We start from the raw sequence: 8307 nt of genomic DNA, 5'->3' as shown, positions 1-8307 counted from the left end.
TGCCGTTCTTCCGGCTGACAATTTAGTTGCTTCTAAGTGAGTTTTCCATGTACCTTTGCATGAGAAATGTACTCCTAAGTATTTAAAGCATTGCGTTGTTCAATCTGCTGCCATCTAGGCACCACTTGTGTAAACATTATCTCCTCAAGAACACCACTACTTTAGTTTTTGAATGGTTTATTAATTTTTCCACTCTGCATAACCTACGTAGTCTTCTTAGGAATCCTGTGTAATAGATAGGAGGAGCCATGTCATCAGCATACAGCAGCATCTGCACTTTTCTGGAAGATTGTTTCAATACAAAGTGTATCCTTATTATAACCTCCATCAAAAGGAGGGCAACTACTGGGCATTGCCAAAACATGTGAATTAAAGAAGCATTAGGTGTATTACATCTCCAGCAATTGTGTAAGTTAGACAGACCGTTATTGCAAAGGCGTTGCGGGCTCCAATAAACCCCAAACAAGTTTTATTTGCTGAATGAGACATAGCCTAAGATCCATAGAAGCTTTAGATACAGACGCTAAAGCAACAATCCATTGATTAGGCAAAACAGGACACTCCAATTCTCTATTCCAATCCTGTCTTAAACCATGGGTATCATATTTATTTACTACTACTACTGCTACTACTAAACACTTATATATATGGGTTGTGTGTCAATGTGGCAGTTCAGCTGCTATAAGTCTTTCTAACAATAATGGAGGCTCAACCCAGAGTACAAGTTGAGTATAAGTTGTTGAATTCTAGGTTGTTATGTGCAAACCCTGCACCATGCTTTAACCACAAACAAACCAGGAACAGAACTCATTGTTTGTTTTGGGGTTGTGAACTCTGGGGTTTTTGGTGAACAATCCATAATTAAACCATAGTGCATATAAGGGAGCTCCACCAACCTGCCTCCTTCCAGAAACGAGTGTTTCTGCTTGTTCTGGGGCTTCCTCTAGGAAGCACTAAATCTCCTTTGTGTAAGAGGTGGGTTCCACTTGCACAATAGAAACAGCGGGACCCACCACTTGTGGAAAGGAACTCTCAGGATGGAAGGGAACCACTAGGAGTTTAAGCACCCTGTTGGATTATGCCCTCAGTGACTAATCTTTTCTGAAATGCTTGCATGCATATTTGTCAGGGCTGTAATATCTTGTGGTTCGTCCAATTGTACAGCAAGTGTTACATATTAATGCAGATTACCACCTGGCTTATTTTTAGACCTATGTTAGTGATTAAAACATTTATTTATTTATTTTATTACATTTATATACCGCCCCACAGCTGAAGCTCTCTGGGTGCTTTACAACAATTAAAAATAGTAAAACATTGTCATAAGTCAATAAAAGTCTACATATTGTCTATTTAACTACACTTATACTTCAAGCCATTCCCATGGTAGCTACCATGGGACCTAAATTCAGGATAATGATGATCATAGAATTAGATTTTGAAGGCACCACAGACTATGTTTTTACCTTATATTTTTATCCCTCCCTTAAAAGAGCACAGGTGGCCTGCACCAATGTTATCCTCACAACAATTCTAAGAGATAACTTAGGGTGGCTAGGAATACCTGGCCCAAAGTCTACCAAGGTCATAGCTGTGTGGAGATTTAGCCCAAGTCTCCCTATTTCTAGTCTAACACTCTGTAACCAGGCAGGACTGGTTCCAAACACAAGATCTCACAGACTGCACTTGAGCCACAAACATAACAAGTGCTCTGCAGGAAATTTCTTATTGAGCAAGTCATTTGAGATATCTCCTGCAGGCACACCATGCATGATGCTGCTGAGGGAAGCATTGGCCAATGTGACTGAATGGAAAATTCCTTCTTAGCCCCCAAATACGGCAGTCAGGCAGGCACTTAATTGTAAGCCAAACCTTGTATTAACCAAGCAAAATGTTATTGTGTGCATTTCTGTGTTGCTCCCCTTCATCTAATCCCTGGTTGTAGCAGTTTAAGGAAATTTAATAAATACAAAGCTTATATATAAGGACAAACAAACAAAGGTATCCAAGTGGACTATAAGAAAAAATCCAAAATTCGTATTAGTGTAATATCTTTATTAGGCCAACCAAAAGACCACAAAAAATGTGTGTTCTTTTGAGAACTCCACGTATTCAGGCAAGATATTACAAAAAGCAAGTTTGATGGTGGGATGTGTGGTGTGTGGGAGGAGATGTGGAATGGGGGGGGGGGAAGCTGACTTGATGGGCAAGTCACAGTGTCTGCATATTCAGAGCCCCAAGATAAAGTTGGGGGCAGGGTTGCAGAACATTCAAATTAGGCCATGGCTAGACCAAGCCTATATCCCGGGATCGTCCCGGGATCATTCCTGTACATCCAAATGACACACAGGGGATCCCGGGAGCAGGCAGGGATGACCCTGGGACGATCCTGGGATAAACCTTGGGTCTAGCTAAGGCCTCAGTCTCTGCAGATCATGTAATGGCTACAAGGTTGGACCTGGAGCAGCTCCTCTGGTAACTAGGAACAAGAAAGGGAAAAATATTGGCTTCCCCATTTGGGAAACATGTCCCACAGCTGAATTTTATATTAGGCTGGCTTAATAAAGCTATTACACTAATATGGATTTTGGAATGTATATGTAAGAGCAAATGTTATTTCCTGACTCCAGTGGGTCATGACGGAAGCATAACAAACAAATTGCATTATCTAAAAATCCTAAACGCTGATTGACCATGTACAATCAAAGGGAAATTAGACTCATTGCAACTGGCTTTAAAAGTGCTAAACAATAATCGGTGATTATAGATATTGCCATAGACAAAGTGTGCCTAATCTACTTTAGAAGGTTTCTGTAGATTCTGTGTAAGTTCTCCTCCTATAGATAGGGTTATTATTATTATTTATTTATATAGCACCATCAATGTACATGGTGCTGTACAGATTACACAGTAAATAGCAAGACCTTGCCGCATAGGCTTACAATCTAATAAGAGTTTGTCACTATAAAGAGTTGCCACTCTTTTCCCCCTGACTCTGCTCCTGTGCTTTTAATGGCAGCCTGATGCATAGAAATTTTAGCAGCTGAAGCTTTATTATGTTTTATTTATTTATTTATTGCACTTATATAGCGCTCCCATAGCTAGGGCTCTCTGGGCGGTTTACAGAAATTCTAAAATTAAGATAAAAACGAGTATACAAAACTTAAAATTCTAAAACACAGAACATACACACATAAAGCATTAAAAACCGTTTAAAAAACTAAACATGTGGGTAATTAAGATGTACCGCCATACACCTGGGCAAAGAGGAAAGTCTTAACCTGGCGCCAGAGATAGCAGCGTTGGTGCCAGGCGAGACTCATCAGGGAGATCAAGTCTGGGGGCCACCACCGAAAAGGCCCTGTCCCTCATTGCCACACTCCGAGACTCTCTCTGAGTAGGCACCCGGAGGACGACCTTAGATGTTGAACGTAGTGACCGGGTATATTCATGTCGGGAGAGGCGTTCCGTCAGTTTTTGTGGTCCCAAGCTGTGTAAGGTTTTATAGGTCAAAACCAACACTTTGAATTGGGCTCGGAAACATACAGGCAGCCAGTGCAAGCAGACCAGAGCAGGTGTTATATGGTCGAACCTTCCTAGGTATGCAGAGAAGGGGTGGGATTTCTGTGTGTCACTTCTGTTAAAGGCATAAGGGAAGGCCAGAATATCTATGTTGTGTAGCCATTGATAGCTTACATACAAACAAAGTAATTCTGTATGTGTAGTGAAATGTTTGATGGAAAAACAAAAAAATATGGAACGCACAAGCAGCATTACTAAATCTGTAAGTCAATTTTCCTTAGTTATATTCTGGTATTTACCAGCTTCTGATTCACTTATGCCCTGGGCTCCTTACTGGCTTTCAGTGTAATCTTATAAATGTCTCTTCAGAAGTAAGCCCCATTGAGTTCAATGGGACTTAACCCCAGGAAGTTTGTAGCCTCATTCACACCTCATTTAACTAATAGGAAGGAGGTTGATCTGCCTGTTGGAAAATCACACTCTGAACCAGAGTTGAGCAGAAGTAGCAGCGGCAAAGGATTCTTTGTAAGTTAAAAGCAAATCCTTTACTGACAGTTGAAATAATTTAGTTATGGCAGCACATATGCAAATACTCACAGACGATCAATACACAGCAGCATACACCAAGATGGGGTAAGATGACGAATAAAAAAGCATGAAAAACACAGCTACTTATATAGGCAGTCCTGTACAATGATGCAATCACTAATTGATTAATTGTAGAAAAATGCTTCCATACAATAATTCAATAATTCAATAAGTGTCCAGCTGAGACCTTGACATTTAAGGGAATTGCACGTTCTGCTGACTCCTCATTTTCTTCAGGTCTCCAGGTAATTGTAAAAATAGTGGAAAAAGAAAAACCAGATCCAATCCAGGATCCAACACTGCCATGTTGTAGAGACTCTTTATTGACATTTATCTTATTGCATGCTACACATAATACTCTTAGGGCACAATCCTATGCATGTTTAGACAGACAAATGTCCTGAAACTCCCAGCATTCCCTAGCCTGCATGGCTAGCTAGGGTATACTGGGCATTGTAGGACTTTTTCCTGTCAAAACATGCATAAGATTGCACCTTAAAACTGATGTTTACTTCTCCCACTGAAGTCAATGGGATGAACATGCCTGGTGGTAGCCATTGTGTGCAACCAGGTCCCACCTGCAGCTCAGGAAAGCAAGCCTCAGCATCAATAGGCATGGCTGGATGGGGAATGCTGGGAGTTGTAGAATGTTTTTCTGTCTAAATATGCATAGGATTGCAAGGCTGTATATGTTGCATTGTGTATATACTTAGAAAAGGGAAAATTTCAGTTATAAATGATGACTTATACTTAATTTTTAAAATACCTATCTTTAAAAAGGGCATACTTTCTAAAAGCAGCTATGTGGACAAGATGCTCTACTCACTAACTTTCTAGAACTCTAGTTTTTAGAAAGTTGCTTCCCCTTGGGAATTCTTGTAATGTCATAAGGTTTGGTAGAATGATAGCTGGTAAGTCTAAGGGCTCATCTACACCAAGCAGGATATTCCACTATGAAAGCAGTATATAAAAGGCAGGAGCTACACCAAGCAGGATATAACGGTATGAAAGCAGTATATGATATGTGTCAAAGGGCCCCAATAGTGGTCAGTGCACTTCAATGCCGCTATAAAGCAGTAGTGTGGCTCCTGCCTTTTATATACCGCTTTCATAGTGGAATATCCTGCTTGGTGTAGATGTGCCCTAAGACAGATGATGACTTCATAGTAAGCTGTACTAGCTGTGTGTTTTAAATGGTGAAGTGCTGCTTTTATCCACAACAATATTTCCAGATTTCATGATATATCATGTGGGAAATAATTGCATCACATTTAGCCAACATATGTAAGAAACTTACCTGTATCTCATATATGCAAATACCATTCCCATTATTTGCCAATCAATGCAGAAGATGCAACATGCTAGAGAGCACCTGCAATTAAGCCTAGCAGCCTAGCAGGGAAGCTGATTATTGGGGAACTGTGATTGGCCGCTGTGACTTTGAATTTGAGACTGTGCTTCGCCTCTTCCAGGTACTTGAGTCTCCAGTTGGCAGAGAAGCAGTTAACTGAGCACATGCAATTAAGCCTAGCAGCCTAGCAGGGAAGCTGATTATTGGGGAACTGTGATTGGCCGCTGTGACTTTGAATTTGAGACTGTGCTTCGCCTCTTCCAGGTACTTGAGTCTCCAGTTGGCAGAGAAGCAGTTAACTGAGCACATGCAATTAAGCCTAGCAGCCTAGCAGGGAAGCTGATTATTGGGGAACTGTGATTGGCCGCTGTGACTTTGAATTTGAGACTGTGCTTCGCCTCTTCCAGGTACTTGAGTCTCCAGTTGGCAGAGAAGCAGTTAACTGAGCACATGCAATTAAGCCTAGCAGCCTAGCAGGGAAGCTGATTATTGGGGAACTGTGATTGGCCGCTGTGACTTTGAATTTGAGACTGTGCTTCGCCTCTTCCAGGTACTTGAGTCTCCAGCTTGCTGGAGGCGCGAGCCTTCGGCGCGGAAGCCGCCAAGCAGAACTCCTTACCTCAGAGGTAGAACCCCAGCCCCGGACCGGTCTTCACCACCTCTGCTACAAGACATGCTCTCCTGCACTGTCAGGTTATTAGTCTGGCAATGTGACTGCCGTAACATACCCCAGCTGTTTGCACTTCACTATACCTACCTTCTTGCTTGCTAACACTGGTCTTGGCCAGGCTAGCTCTGGCTAATCCCGTCCTGCGCATGTCTTACTTCCCTGCCTACTTGCTATCTCTCTCCCCATTTCTTCTCCTAATTCCTTTCTCCTCATATCTGTTCCCTATGGCTCGCTCCAAGCTCATCTCTCCCAACTTAGTTCCTATTCGGTGTCTCCCCCCCTCACAGCTGCCTTTCTCATGCTCCTTATGGAACTGTCGCTCTATTGCTTCCAAGGCCCCTGTCATCCAGGACTTGTTCTTCTCTAGATCTCTCCACCTCCTTGCTCTTACTGAAACCTGGCTTCCTGCCCATGATACCGCCATCTCTGCTGCCCTCTCTCTTGGAGGACTCTCTTTCTCTCACTCGAGTCGCCCAGAGGGTCGAGGTGGTGGTGTGGGTCTTTTATTATCGAGTTTGTGCCAGTTCCAACCTCTTTCCATTCCACCTTCACACTGCTTCTCCTCCTTTGAGGCACATGTGGTGAGACTCTTCACTCCGCTGCGACTGCGTGTTGCAGTTCTCTACCGCCCCCCTGGCTCATCCTCTAAATTTCTCTCTGATCTCGACTCATGGCTGTCCTTTCTCCTCTCTGACAACTCTCCTACTCTGATCTTGGGTGACTTCAATATCCATGTGGATGACCCTCACGATGCTGCAGCTCTACGATTTCGCTCCTTATCTTCCTCTTACGATCTTAAGCTCTGCTCTGAAGCACCCACTCATTCCCTTGGACACTGTCTGGATCTTGTCCTCACTCGGAACTGCTCTGTCCTGGACTTTTCTATTGCTGACTTTCCTCTGTCAGATCATCATCTAGTCTCTTTCAATATCACTCACAATCCCCCTCCTTCACGTCCCGCTTCACGCCCTTGTCGTGACCTGCATTCTATCAACTACGAGGCTTTTTCTCAGTCTTTAGCCTCCTCTCTCCCTTCTGTCTACACAGCCGTCTCCTTGGACTCAGCCGTCTCCTCCTTTAACTCCTCCTTATCTTCAACTCTTGATAATCTTGCTCCATCTACAACTCGGATAGTTCGCCCCTCTCAACCCCAACCGTGGCTCACCTCTTTCCTCCGCTACCTTCGCTCTTGTTCCCGGGCAGCCGAACGCCTGTGGCGTAAGACCAAGGACTGGGCGGACTTTGTCCACTACAAATTTGTTCTCTCCTCCTTCTCTTCTGCCATTTCACTGGCCAAACAGCAGCACTACTCAACGTTGATCCAGTCAAATGCTAAGCACCCTCAGCGGCTCTTCGCGTCCTTCAATTCTCTTCTGAAGCCTAATCCGCCATCTCTCCCCGCCTCTCTGTCTGCCAACGACTTTGCCTCTTTCTTCAATGCTAAAATCCAAACTATACGCTCAGATCTAGCCAACTCTGCTCCGCTTCCAGCTCCTGCCCCTCACCTGTCAGTTCCTCCTTCAACTCTCTCGGCGTTCCCTTCGGTCTCAGCTGATGAACTGTCTAAAATACTGCGCTCATCGAAGCCTTCCACTTGTTCCCGTGATCCGATTCCCTCTCGCGTCTTTATTAATCTTATCCCCGCTATTCTCCCGTCCTTGCTTCACATCATTAATTCTTCTCTGTCCTCTGGTTCATTTCCTTCTGCTTTTAAACATGCTACAGTCTCTCCCATTCTCAAAAAACCCACTCTTGATCGACTATCACTGTCTAACTACCGACCTGTCTCCCTCCTGCCCTTTGTCTCAAAGATCCTGGAACGTCTGGTCTACTCTCGTTGTCTTGACTTTCTCTCTAATAACTCTGCTCTGGATCCCTTTCAATCTGGCTTCCGTCCTTTGCATTCCACTGAAACAGCCCTTACCAAGATCACCAATGATCTCCTTACTGCCAAGTCTAAAGGCCATTATTCCATTCTTATTCTCCTTGATCTAACCGCAGCCTTTGACACGGTTGATCACGATCTTCTCTTAGATTCCCTCCATGACCTTGGACTCTGTGGCTCTGTCTATAACTGGTTCGCCTCCTATCTAGAGGGTCGCTCTTTCAGCGTGTCGGCTAACGGCAGCTCGTCCTCCTCTTTTCCCCTTTCAGTTGGGGTTCCGCAAGGCTCGGT

The sequence above is a fragment of the Elgaria multicarinata genome, chromosome 7 (genome assembly GCF_023053635.1).
Source record: "Elgaria multicarinata webbii isolate HBS135686 ecotype San Diego chromosome 7, rElgMul1.1.pri, whole genome shotgun sequence".
Classification (NCBI taxonomy): Eukaryota; Metazoa; Chordata; class Lepidosauria; order Squamata; family Anguidae; genus Elgaria; species Elgaria multicarinata.
Note: the sequence above shows the minus strand (reverse complement) of the source record.